The sequence below is a fragment of the Lampetra planeri genome, chromosome 12 (genome assembly GCF_965212315.1).
Source record: "Lampetra planeri chromosome 12, kcLamPlan1.2.h2, whole genome shotgun sequence".
Classification (NCBI taxonomy): domain Eukaryota; kingdom Metazoa; phylum Chordata; class Hyperoartia; order Petromyzontiformes; family Petromyzontidae; genus Lampetra; species Lampetra planeri.
Window position 1 is genome coordinate 1,537,662 of NC_136118.1, and position 14,041 is coordinate 1,551,702.

Below are 14,041 nucleotides of genomic sequence, written 5' to 3' on the forward strand. Positions count from 1 at the left end.
TCAGTGAGGCTGACACGGGTAAATAAACTAATAGCATTGCTAATTAAGAGTTACTTTTCACTCCACTGCTGGATGAAGACTCCTCCCACGCCGTGATGGTTATGGGAGCTGTTTGGCCAAACTTCACCGCGTTCGGTGAAGGGGGCCCCAGGGTTCGGGACCGGTTCAGATACCATCACTCACCACTGATGCTAGCCATCGCGGGGAATCGAACTTGTGTCGCCGGGTTCTTAGCGCATTGTGCTAATCACTGCACCACCACTCTCCGGCCTGGGTAAATATCTCGGCAGCTAATGAGGGCATTTCCATTAACATTAATTATTATAATAACAATAAATAAATAATAAATTATACAACGTGGGGTATTAAGTGAATGATGGGGGTGAAGGAGAGGATTTGGGGGAGGAGATAGATGGAGGGGATGGCTCTGGCTCCTCAATCGAGTTACGTGGGGGGGGGGGGGGGGGGTTCTATTGGGGGTGGGGGGGCAAGGGAAGGCACCGGGAAGTGAAGCCACAAATAACCGAAGCTCAATAACGCAATCGATGCTCAGAGCCAGCACTGGGCTAATCACTAGCGAGCAGGCGCAATCTAATGAGCGAGCTGTTAAATTTAGTTTTGTAATTTAATTGTGAGGCAGTAATGGCAATTCAAACGCGCAATCTGACCCAGTCCCTAATGTCGCGTGCGTCAGAGATCCCAAAATAGCCCCCTTACATTGTTAACGCTCCCCGAGATGTTTAAAAAAACACGCACTGCGCTCTATTAAAAATGCGCACCCATCATCGATAACATCTATTAACAAATATAGTTTTTCAGGCCTGAGTGAATTGCGCGCCATCCATCACGAACCCGGAGCGTACGGAAACAGGAGGCTCCTGGCCAGACCGTGGGCGGCGTGGCAGAGCAGTAGAAGGGGTAGGCGATGTGAGGTAGTGCAGTGGAAGGGGTAGGCGATGTGAGGTAGTGCAGTGGAAGGGGTAGGCGATGTGAGGTAGAGCAGTGGAAGGGGTAGGCGATGTGAGGTAGTGCAGTGGAAGGGGTAGGCGATGTGAGGTAGAGCAGTGGAAGGGGTAGGCGATGTGAGGTAGAGCAGTGGAAGGGGTAGGCGGTGTGAGGTAGAGCAGTGGAAGGGGTAGGCGGTGTGAGGTAGAGCAGTGGAAGGGGTAGGCGGTGTGAGGTAGAGCAGTGGAAGGGGTAGGCAGTGTGAGGTAGTGCAGTGGAAGGGGTAGGCGATGTGAGGTAGAGCAGTGGAAGGGGTAGGCGATGTGAGGTAGAGCAGTGGAAGGGGTAGGCGGTGTGAGGTAGTGCAGTGGAAGGGGTAGGCAGTGTGAGGTAGTGCAGTGGAAGGGGTAGGCGATGTGAGGTAGAGCAGTGGAAGGGGTAGGCGATGTGAGGTAGAGCAGTGGAAGGGGTAGGCGGTGTGAGGTAGAGCAGTGGAAGGGGTAGGCGATGTGAGGTAGAGCAGTGGAAGGGGTAGGCGGTGTGAGGTAGAGCAGTGGAAGGGGTAGGCGATGTGAGGTAGAGCAGTGGAAGGGGTAGGCGGTGTGAGGTAGTGCAGTGGAAGGGGTAGGCGGTGTGAGGTAGAGCAGTGGAAGGGGTCGGCGATGTGAGGTAGAGCAGTAGAAGGTGGTAGTCGGGACTCCACAACGCTCCTCCCAAGTCCAGCGCTACGAATTATAAATGCGGGCAAGTTACTGGCCGTGTAAATGTTTTTAAACATATATATAAATCGATATGCAGCTCCATTCAACGTCCTGTACGGAATGTAAAGGCTGTACGAACAATCTAAACTCACGCCACCCTCCCGTCCGCTTCCACACGCACACTACCTGCACTCGACAGGGCCATGGGCCATGGGGCCCACACGGCCACGTGCAGGACCCACGGGACGAAGAGCATCGAGACGCGGCACCCGCGTGCTGGATTACAGGGACCTTTTACAATTCAATGGATGATGCCACAGTGCGGGGATTGTTTAGCACGTGACTCGACTTGCAATCCAGAGATCGCAGATTCCAACTCCTGGCCCGGCAGCAGAAGCCATGCTGCAAATTGCTTCAACTCGACCCCCCGCCAGCATGCAGGCCGCGTGTGGTGGGTGGTGGGGTCCAGTGTGGGTACTTGCACGTCTTCAAAGACGTGTGGCCAGTGTGGAGTGGAAACGATCTAGAGCTCCTGTGGTGGAGGTCTTTCCGCCAACAGTGGCGTGAGCGAGCAGTTGCAGTGCTGCGCCCCTACCAACACCAAAATGGTGGATGCGCGATATTTTCTCGTACAAACGAGGAACCCCGTGATCCGTGTTGATGCACAAAGTCGACCGCATCGGCAGTTGCTACACCAGCACAGTCGGACTGCCCGCAGCACCTCCGCCAATAAGGCGGAGAGGCATTACAGGGCGCAACATAAAGACACCGCATCATAGGCTAACTTTTCGAACAATGACCCTTATTCTGGCTCTGATTACATACTGAAAAAAGGGGTCATTACCTTCTCAACTCACAATGCACTGCTGCGTGACGGTTCCTGTACCATGCCGTGACGGTTGTCTGACGATATTGCACCGCGCTGCTCGGTGCGGGCTGGTCACAGGGGTGAGTTGCCAGACCGGTTGAGATGTTGCTCAGATATTGATGCAAGCTGTAACCGGGATTCAAGCTCTGCTCCCCCCGGGTTGGCGGGGCAGTGAGCCAACCACTGCGCCACCGCTCCCTTTGCTTAGAGGATGTTGCTGCTATAAATGTGCACCACGTGATAAGCCACTTCGCTGAGCGATCATTGGTGGCCAGACACCTTCTGAAAAACAGCTCTATAGCTCAGTGTGCCTTGCCTGGTAAAATAAAAATAGGTCAATTAGTAGTTTAGTTTTCTGTTTCTCTTGTAGTGACAGTGTAAATGGAGATGTATTGTGCAGCTGCTACTGCTGCAATTGCCACACCTCCACGTGCAACCAGTCGCATGCAACTTGTCAACTTCCCCCAACGCGCGCGTTTGACCTCATCCGACATCGGCTGCTATTCCTCTGCCCCATTACCCTCCTCGTCCTCATCATCCTCCGCTGACTGAGAACTCGCTCATCACGAGCCCACGGAGTACGGGGGACCGGTCATGCCACCGCCCGCCGAGCCGGTACCGGCCGCTGCCGGCCGAGACCCGCGGGGAGGCCGCGCAGGTGGGGGTCGCAGCACCGCCAGCAGCAGCACCGCCACCACCACCGGCCACGTGATTCGTTCCACCTTAGCCACTGCGACCTTTTAAGGTGACGTGGTGGGGTGCAGTGTGGGTGCCCGAGCTCCGGAGGCACGCGCCGCCTCATTTGCTATGCGGTGAGGAACACTGCGACCACGAAACTCCGAAAATTGACACGGGCACTTGGGCGGGATACACGGCCAGGGTGGAGGGTGGGGGGTGTGGGGGGAGGGGGGGGGGCGGTGCGTGACGTCATCACGCAGAAGTCCGCGGTTGACGTCACCGCTGCGGACTTGCCTGCCCTCGCGCCAGACAGCAAAACAACTTTCATATATATCGCATGATTTAGAGGCATATTTAGCCAAGCATGGAATTTTGAGACCGGACAACCTTGGGGAGTTACTAGATCCGCCTCTGTATAAATGATAGTGTCGTTTAGCAGCCAATCAGAATTGAGCCACCCACTGCCAACAATTGCCCAAGCTCTGCGACCCCCTCTATATGTTGGGATCTTTTTGGCCAATGAATTAGTGTTTGTACATGTGGGAGGAAACCGACGCATCCAGAGAACACACGCGCGTGCGAGGGGGCAACGCTCTATCCCATACAGAATGTACTGATGACATTATTCTGCACTTTGCTCGACTACCTTCTCCTGGCGAGCCGCGGTATGGCAGCTCGACGCCCACAGGAAGGGGAGTTTCGCAAGAAATTAAACTAGTTGCGCAGCTTCTTGCAACAGGTTGCAGAGACGGCCACATATATGCGGTGCAGTTGCATGCAACCAAGTTGCGCAACTGCTCTTTCAGGTGCGGACCCGGCTTTGAAAGTCACCTGTTTGCGTGTATCGCCACTCGCATTTCCTCATGCACGGGGGAAGAAGAGATCTATAATGTTGCGGTAAGGGTGAGATTCAGTGCCAGGCCTTGCGTTGGGGTGAGGATTAGGGTGATGGCTTAGGTTGGGGTGAGATACAGGGTTTGGGTTGGGGTGAGGTTCACGGTTAGCGCTTGGGTTGGGGTGAGGTTTAGGGTTAGGGCTTGAGGTGAGCATTAGGCTTAGGGCTTCGATTGGAGTGATGTACAGGGTTGGAATTGGGTGTGAGTTACAGGGCTAGAGCTGGTGAGGTACAGGGCTAGGGCTGGGTGAGGTACAGGGCTAGGGCTGGTGAGGTACAGGGCTAGGGCTGGGTGAGGTGCAGGGCTCGGGCTGGGGGTGAGGTTCAGGGCTAGGGTTTGGGGTGAGGTACAGGGCGAGGGCAGGGTGAGGTCCAGGGCTAGGGCTGGGTGAGGTACAGGTCTAGGGCTGGGGTGAGGTGCAAGGCTAGGGCTGGGTGAGGTACAGGGTTAGGGCTGGGTGTGAGTTTAAGGGCTAGGGCTGGGTGAGGTGCAGGGCTAGGGCTGGGTGAGGTACAGGACTAGGGCTGGGTGAGGTACAGGGCTAGGGCTGGGTGAGGTACAGGGCTAGGGCTGGGTGAGGTACAGGGCTCGGGCTGGGGGTGAGGTTCAGGGCTATGGTTTGGGGTGAGGTACAGGGCGAGGGCAGGGTGAGGTGCAGGGCTAGGGCTGGGTGAGGTACAGGTCTAGGGCTGGGGTGAGGTGCAAGGCTAGGGCTGGGTGAGGTACAGGGTTAGGGCTGGGTGTGAGTTTAAGGGCTAGGGCTGGGTGAGGTGCAGGGCTAGGGCTGGGTGAGGTACAGGACTAGGGCTGGGTGAGGTACAGGGCTAGGGCTGGGTGAGGTACAGGGCTAGGGCTGGGTGAGGTACAGGGCTCGGGCTGGGGGTGAGGTTCAGGGCTATGGTTTGGGGTGAGGTACAGGGCGAGGGCTGGGTGAGGTGCAGGGCTAGGGCTGGGTGAGGTACAGGTCTAGGGCTGGGTGAGGTACAGGGCTAGGGCTGGGGGTGAGGTTCAGGGCTATGGTTTGGGGTGAGGTACAGGTCTAGGGCTGGGTGAGGTACAGGGCTAGGGCTGGGTGAGGTACAGGGCTAGGGCTGGGTGAGGTTCAGGGCTAGGGCTGGGTGAGGTACAGGGCTAGGGTTTGGGGTGAGTTACAGGGCTAGGGATGGGGTGAGGTTCAGGGCTAGGGCTGGGTGAGGTGCAGGGCTAGGGCTGGGTGAGGTACAGGGCTAGGGTTGGGGCGAGGTTCAGGGCTAGGGCTACAGCTCGCAGGAGGGCTACGTTTTGCAGCAGCAGCAGCAGCAGCACCACCACCACAGCATTTCACGTTACGGCTGCCGAAGCCGGTAATGCCACCACCTACAACTCGGCGACAGCCTGCACAATCTCGCCACGCGAAACAAAAAGTTTCACTTTTTTCCCCTCGCCTCCGCTATCTTCTCTTCTCCATCTTCGCGTCGGCAGATTTCAAAAAAACAAAACAACACCGCGGAGCACGATCTGATTGTTCTGTGCTGAGCTTGCACGCCCGCGTTCAGGATGGAACAGGAGAGACTGGCGTTTCTGGCTCGGGACCCAGAACAGCTGATCACGCGACCTGGAGCCAACTTCACCCCTCCACGCACCCCCCGCCGTTTAAATACCACCGGTACGCACTGCCCTATTCTTTTTTAATCTTCTGTTTCTTCCAGTCCCTGAGCACGGGACATCAAAGGGCCCGAAAATGCCAAGCGGTTCGAAGCAAACGGCGCAGAGAAGTTCAAGCTTGTGTTGGTTGTCATTGCTTTGTTTGACTAGACGAGAAGTCGAAAGAGACCCAGGGATGGAAAGAGTCTCATGGATAGGGAGTCTCGTGGATAGAAAGTCTCATTTGCAAGAGTCAGTGACATGGGTCACCAACATTAACAACAGCAAAACAAATATAAAAAGTTCCGGCAGTGAAGCAAATGGAGATCAGGGCAAAAACAACTGCGTCGCCGCGTGAGAAATTAAAAATGATGCACGAACGTAAATCAATGTTAAACAAAACAGATATTCATTCCACATCGCGTTGATCGGCTTAGGAAGATTATCCCCGTACCGGTCGTCGTACAATTACACTTAATTTTACAGACACATTAAATAGATAAAGGGTGACTAAAGTATGAATATGTAAACAGACGAGTATGTCAAATGTAACTGCAAGTGAGGTTATCGTAAAGAATCGACAGCTCGGCATCGCGGTGTGAATCAGATGGCACATGAAGCAAGGGCCCTGGCGAAGCGGTGGAGCTCCACGTGTTGGTCACACATGTTCCTCGCAGCAAGAAGAACCTGAGTTCGATTATCGACTTGGGGACGCATTTACTTTTGGAGTTTATATGTTCTACTCCTAATCTGCATAGAGTTCCTTCGGGTTTTCCGGTTCCCATACCTAAAAAAACCACCATGGTGTTGGCCAAACATCCGAATTCTGAAAGATCATCTGCAAGTTATTCAACTGGGATCGCACAGCAGCAGCAGCAACATCGTCCCCTTACTGCAAACAAACTTGGCAGGACCCTTCTGAAAAAAGAGCATTGAGACGCAGTGAGGCTTTAATGGGTAAACTTGCCGAATACATTCTAAGAGTTTGGGGAAAAGAGATGGTTATGGGAGGACGGAATTCCCAAGTGGAGCGGTGCGAGGGAAGAGGCAGAAAGAGAAGTGAGGTGACCTGCAAGTTGGTGAGTGGGTGAGTGAGTGGGTGAGTGAGTGGGTGGGTGAGTGGGTGGGTGAGTGGGTGAGTGAGTGGGTGAGTGAGTGAGTGGGTGAGTGAGTGGGTGGGTGAGTGAGTGAGTGAGTGGGTGGGTGAGTGGGTGGGTGAGTGAGTGGGTGGGTGAGTGAGTGGGTGAATGAGTTGGTGAGTGGGTAAGCGGGTGAGTGGGTGAGTGAGTGTGTGGTTGTGACCTGCTGTATGGTGAGTGAGTGGGTGAGTGGGTGAGTGAGTGAGTGTGTGAGTGGGTGAGAGTGTGTGGTTGTGACCTGCAGTGTGGTGCGTGAGTGGGTGAGTGAGTGGGTCAGTGGGTGAGTAAGTGAGTGTGTGAGTGGGTGAGTGAGTGAGTGGGTGAGTGAGTGTGTGGTTGTGACCTGCAGTGTGGTGAGTGAACGCGCTGTAGACCGAGTCCTCAACATGGGTGGAGAAATCAAAGAATGCCGATCCACTGCCGAACGGGGGCCTTCCCACCATAGTTCACTGGCCACGCTGGCCACGGCCGGTCGGTGAAAGGAGTTGGTGGCCCTGCACCGGTTCAGACAATGCTCACAACTCTAGGTTACCCTCGCGGGAGTGATGCAATCTGTCGATATGCACACCGAGTTTGCGAAAATAATCGTCATTTTCACACTGAAAGCAAAGGAAGGTTTCCTAAGGCCACTCTGCCCATAATTTGTGATTGTGAGACGCAAATTCCCGCCGTGTGTCTGTATGGTTGCGTAATCGTGCGTGTGTGGGGTGGCACCGTGGTGCAGTGGCTACTGCACCGCGCTACGAACCCAGTGACCCCCTCACCGGCGTGCTGAGATATCGTCAAACTACACCCCCCCACCCCCCATGACAGGCAGACAAGGGATGGGGGATGCGCGCATGCCTTCCTCATCCAGCAGTGGATTGAGCAAGGAACTGTCATCATTAACTTTGCGTGCAATCACAGAAGCAGCAGCAGCAAAATGTTTTTTTTTACGAATACGCCCGCCTGTAATATACATGCACGGTTAGACACACATAGCGTTTCCCATTTTGTCGTAAATCGTTTAGGGGAAAGTGCACATGGTAAGGCCGGCACAGCGCATGAGGGGAGATGGTGTGGCCCGAAACTACGCCAGGCTGCCTTTGTCTCCCCTGTGCTGATGTTTACACACTGCACCAAGTATTCATTTTAAGGCTGAGTCGACCTAGGTGATTGCTGATATAACTCGCCACTGATATCAGTCGTGGCCAGGAGTCGAACTCAGGCGACACTCAGCCACCTCCCCACACACGACACCACGACATCGGGTAGCCGGGTTCGTAGAGCAGCGTGCTAACCACTGCACCACAGCTCCCCCTACAAACAACAGATCGTTGGGGCAAGTAGTGTTAGCGAGCACCTATTAATGCCAGCACGGTACACGAGGGGGTGGGTGGCCAGCACCATGCCCGGCCGCCTTTGTCTTCCCAGTGGCGATGATTACACACCGGCCGAGTCGACCTAGGGGATGCCCAGGACCGGTTCAGATAATCGTCACGGTGTTGGCCGTGAGCTGGTTCGTAGCACAGCGTGCTAACCACTGCACCACCGCTCCCCACTACAACCGCACGCACGCACGCATCAGTAATCACAGCCGTATCCTTGAGCTCTCCCTCTTTACTCGGAGAGACAGAAGTCAGCAGCAAGTGCCGACTCAGCGTCTTCCCCCCACCCACCATCACCACCAAGGTTATCGCTGTTCACACGCGGCGCCACCCAGTACATTCCGCTCTGTGAATTGATTAGCAGAATCATCATTATTAGTATCATCATCATTACGCCTTTAAAGACTTGTTTAGCCCGGAGACCCCTCGCCGAGTCTCGTGACTCTTCTTCACGAGGGTCCTGCCAGGTTTGTCGCAGTAGAGAGGGGTGGGGTGGGGGAGTGGTTGAGTAATTTGCCAGATTTTTCAAATGGTGGCGAGATGTTAACTACCTCGCCTGGTATGCAGGAGGTCATAGGTTCGATCCCGACCCTGACGCCTGCTGCTGTATATTTGGAGTTTGCGTGTCTCCCTCCCCGTGGTCGCGTGGATTTTCCTTCGCGTCCTCCAGTTTTTCCCTCCACATTTAGAATCAACATCAACACGCGTTTCGAGTGTTTGGCTGCTATACATTTGCACGTGAGAAGCCACTTTGCCGAGCTATCATTTGTGATAGCCAGGTCGCCTCTAGAAAAGAGCTAGACAGCTCAGTGGGCCTTACCTGGTAAAATAAAAATACTAAAAATAAATAATTGGGCCATTACGTCGGTCTACTCTTGCCAATTACGTCACGGGATCTTTAACTTCTAACTGTGACACGGACGGTCGCGTGGTATTGAATTGTTAATATACCCCGCAGTATTAAACAGGGCGGCCGCTGGAATTCGGAACCGCCGACCTCTGCAATAAGCGACGAACGCGCTACCGCTGGGACGAGATTCGCCTCCCACCCCAACCCCCGAGAATCGATGAATTGTTACGATTCTTGATAACGATTTGATGCAATTGCCAATTATGGTCTCAACAATTTCCGTGATGATGATGCGTTGGCAGTGGTACACAAGCACAGATAACAACAACAACAAACCCAACGGATTCGTCAATAACACCGCTTGTGTTCTTGCTTTTATATGGGTTTAAATTGTTTGTAACACCGATGAATGTAGCGCCTCTGGTGGCTACAGTGGTGGCATGAAACCATTATACAAGAACAGCTATTTGTAAATTCACTGAACAGTCCAGAAGTGCCACACCGAGCAGTGAAACTCTTTTTCAGCAAGGATCCTGCCGCTACATTGGGTGTTTAATTCAATACATTTTCAGCCCATTAGTGATGAGTCGTGCATATTATTACTATTATTATACGCGTGCGGGAGGAAACCGGAGCACCCGGAGAAAGCCCGCGCCTTGCGCGACGGGGCAACGCTCTATCCCCATACAGATGGAAGCAGATGTCGAGTAGCCAACTCGCTGCACTTACTTCCCCTGGCGAGCTAGAGTACGGCACCTCATCGACGCCCACGGGAGGGGAGTTTCACGCCATCAGTGCGGTGATCCACCAACCCTGGCTGCTGCCTCCACACTGCTGGGCCACAGGCAGTCACGTGCAGCAGCGTGGCCACCGCTGCCCGACTACCGGACGGATGTTCTTCTCGTCAATCCACTGCTGGATGAGCGCCCTCGCTGCACGCCATGCGCGTCTTAGAGATGATCTATTTACCGTACTTCGCCGCGCCCGTCAGTGCAGGTTGGTGAAAACCAGGGAGCACAGACGTGGGGGGCATAGATGTACGGGACAACTATGGTGTTCAAGAATCAGAGTATTTATTCATACTGGGGGAATCCGATGAGCTATGAAGCTCTTTTTTCACAGATGTCCAAGAGGGTTTCACAGGTGTCTAGTGGGGTTGTTCTGCACTGCCCACACCGTAATGAGCTCAATAAATACAACCATCGATACCTGCGCGCAATAAGCCGATGCGTGCGTCGTGAGTGCACTCGGTGATGTTTATGAGTGAATCGATTAAACGAGGAGGAGACTTGCCAGGTTCCACTCAGCTGAGGTGAAAGGTCAAATCGTATCCATGCTCAATCAATCAGTGAGTAGGTGCTCACGTCCGTTGAGCCAGTGGTTGGGACATTCCACATTCCCATGGCCGGGTTATGGGGGGACAGGGCAAGTCATTTTACGATGCCACCACTGTCTCGAGCACGAGGGTACCGGCTCTCGACGCGTCCGTGCGTCATCAGCGTCATCCAGCTTGGGCCACAGACTTCTCGGTACTCGATTTATCTGCCCCCCCCCGAGTGATTCGACGACTGCACATCGCGTCCGATCGCTTAGCCCGCTATAAAATAAACCCCAGTCTCGACGCGGGGACACCACGTGACTTGTATTTACATTCCTGCGCGTGGCGTTGCGCGATGACCTTTGTACGATTTCACTCAAGAGCCATTCACTGAAAGTGGTAGAGAGACAAAGGCGGCGGTGGTGGTGGTGTCGGTTGTTGTTAGTGGTGGTGGTGTCGGTTGTTGTTAGTGGTGGTGTCGGTTGTTGTTAGTGGTGGTGGTGGTGGTGTGTCGGTTGTTGTTAGTGGTGGTGGTGGCGGTGTCGATTGTTGTTTTTGGTTGTGTCGGTTGTTGTTAGTGGTCGTGTCGGTTTTAGTGGTGGTGTTGTCGGTTTATTGTTAATGGTATCGATTGTTCTTCGTGGTTGTGGTGGTGTCAGTAGTAGTTGTTGTTCGTGATGGTGGTGTCGGTTGTTATTTACTGTCTATAAAATGCTCTCCTGCCCGAGCTACACCCATTTTAAGTTCAATGCACGCGAAGGTCACGCTTGGTAAATGTAATGGTTTCAAAATGTACTGTTTACCGTGGAGATTTTGTTAGTGGTGGTGGTGATTGTGGCAAGGGTTGACGTTGTTGTTGTCGGCATTAATAGTCGTCGTGGTGGTGGTGGTGGTTTGTTGGTGGTGGTGGCGTTCTTGGTTAGGGTTGTTGTTGGTTGCAGATGTGGTGGTGGTACTGCTAATGGTAGTATGGGTAACGGTAGTGGCTTTTGGTATTGGTAGTGGTCGTGATCACGTTTGTTGGTGGTTGTGAGTGGTAGTTGTAGCAGAGACGGTGGTGGTGGCAGTGTTGTCCGTTGTTGTTATTGTTGGTGGTGGTCCTGTCGATTTTTGTTGTTGTTGTTGGTGGCGTTGTTGTATGTTACGTATGTTGAACTTCTTTTGCACCATACATAGCCAACCGAGCTATTCGGATGTGCGAGGAGAAGGACAACAAACTAAACACAAAACGCAGGTTCTAAAGACATTTGTTATCAATCTAGATTATTTTAAAGCGCATAGCTCCAGTGGCTTCCGAATATCGGAAAGAAGAGCGTTCCAGACGGCCCGCATCTGAAAGCGCGCGATGCAGTGACCGTCTTTGTTCGATGGCGAGCCACAAGCCGCTGATGCTGGTGCTGCTGGTACTGCGAGAGGAGGTGTCAGGATGTGTCGCACCCCATGAACCCGCTACCTCTCTCCCGCCCTCCACCTTTCTCACGTCTACAATCGCAAAGACACGATGCCAAATCGACTCTGTCGCATCTCCTCCCACGCTTAATGTGTCGTCGGTAATTAGGAATGTATGAAATACGTGTGGTAAATATATCGTCGGGAATCAAATCGTGTATTCTTGGGTCTTTCGGTAAAGTCACGTAGATAGGTTGTTTTTTTTTGTAACCTATCTCCATGACCCAAATAATATGGATTTCTGCAGTCACGAAAGCTTTAAGTCAAGATCAAATCGTGAATGAAGAATCAAACATAGCAACAGATAATGAATCATGTCACAATCAGCCACGCTCAAAATAAAATGCGCCGCATCATAACACCCCCAAACCCTCGCTTCTCTTCTCCCCACTAACCCTCCCAGCCAGTGCCGGATGATCCTAGTAGCAAAAGTAGCTACATATGCTACGGGCCCCGCACTTTCAAGGGCCCCGCGCTAAATGCTTTCAAGCTATCAATTCCGGTTCAGTGATTTTGCACTTGCTTTATTACTATAGGACTATACTGCCTTCAATTTTTCTGAACGACTGGGTATTTAGGGTTAGCGATTTGTCGTATTATCTGGCTGTATAGCACGTGAAAAAATACAATTACTCTACTATGCAAGTAAAAAAATAGTGTTTTCATATTTATGTTTTTTTTATTCAGGGCCCCTTTATAACATCATGCTACTTGGCCCCGCACTATCTTCATCCGGCACTGCTCTCAGCCCCCCCGCCCCCTATGCCCGGCCCCACGCAGCACCTCCTCTCCCCACACTGATTACTGAACCTCAGAGCATTTCCGCCACCGCGGACATCATTGAAATGGGGTTAGTGTCGAGTAGAGTCCGCGTGGAGGGCGAGCGACCTCTTTTAGCTCGAAGCCCCGAGTCTCGGAAGCGCCGAGCTCCGAGCACAACGCCGCGGCCACCAGCGCAGCGATCGCTCCACCTTTCGCGAACCTCCGATCCGTGAGGTTCACGCACGCGCGCGCGCACACGTAGTACCTAAATCAAGCACGTAAGGTACACGCGCACAAGCACATGCACGCACATGCATACAGAGGCAACGATTTCCGCCGTATAGACTTGGAGCAGGCTGTTAGGGCAAATGCTGTTCGTGAAAACCTATCCAGGCCGAGAATGCACCTATGCACGAGCGAGTGGTGTGGCCAGGCTAACGCCCGTCCGCCTTTGTCTCCCCAGTGATTTATGGCCGAGGTCCTGGAGCGGTCGATATTGTGGGCCGTGTGCAAGCGCGTTGACCGCTACACTACGGCTCCCCACAAGCACCAGCACACTCTCACACGCAAAAACAGGGACACATATCCCATTATACCCTCAATCGACTGTTGCGGCGAGCGATGTTGGCGCAAGGCACGCGCACACACAACGCACGTCCACAGCACGCACACACAACGCACGTCCACAGCACGCACACACAACGCACGTCCACAGCACGCACACACAACGCACGTCCACAGCACGCACACACAACGCACGTCCACAGCACGCACACACAACGCACGTCCACAGCACGCACACAGCGCCGCCTTCCATTCGCGTAATTGGCCTAAGGCTCGCGCTCTGGGTTGCTCTCATCTGGCGACTTCATCCCACCCCGCCTCTCTCTCTCTCTCTACCCACGCCGTCCCCCACCACTCACCGAGCCATCAAGGCCTGGGCCGGCTTAGGGCTGGAGGTTTACGTCATAAGCCTCTTATGAACAACAAACGCCAGCAATGAGTCTTTCATTTCCTCCGTGAACGTTTCAGTCTCTCTTCTCCTCTCTCTCTCTCCCGACGAGCAGCCACTCTGGGGGGGTTTTCCTTCTGGCTGTTAAAAGTTTTTTAACCCCCCCCCCCCTGATGGTAACGATCTACACAGCGGAACACTTCAGCTCGCAATTAACTTAATTCCGCGACAACACGTCACCGCGCGACTGACGTTGTGTTCTGGGTCGGTGTTTTGCAACAGTCCGTGCGTGCGCACGGCGTGCCTCGCTGCCGTGCGCACAAAGGGTCCTGCGTTCAGACTTGAGACGCGTTACGATGATGAGGCGTGAGTGAGTAAGAGAGAGCGAGAGAGTGAAAGAGCGAGTGGATGAAAGAGTGAGAGAGTTAGTGAGAGAGTGAGTGAGAGAGTAAGAGGGTGAATAAGTAAGAGAGTGAGTGAGCGAGTAAGGGAG

The 14,041-nt window shown here is 53.5% G+C and overlaps 1 protein-coding gene across 1 annotated transcript in view; it reads right to left on the bottom strand.

The window, feature by feature from the left end:
* The window catches only part of LOC144721492 (peroxisome proliferator-activated receptor gamma coactivator 1-alpha-like), a 134,653-nt gene that overhangs the window by 82,873 nt on the left and 37,739 nt on the right, over nt 1-14,041 (bottom strand).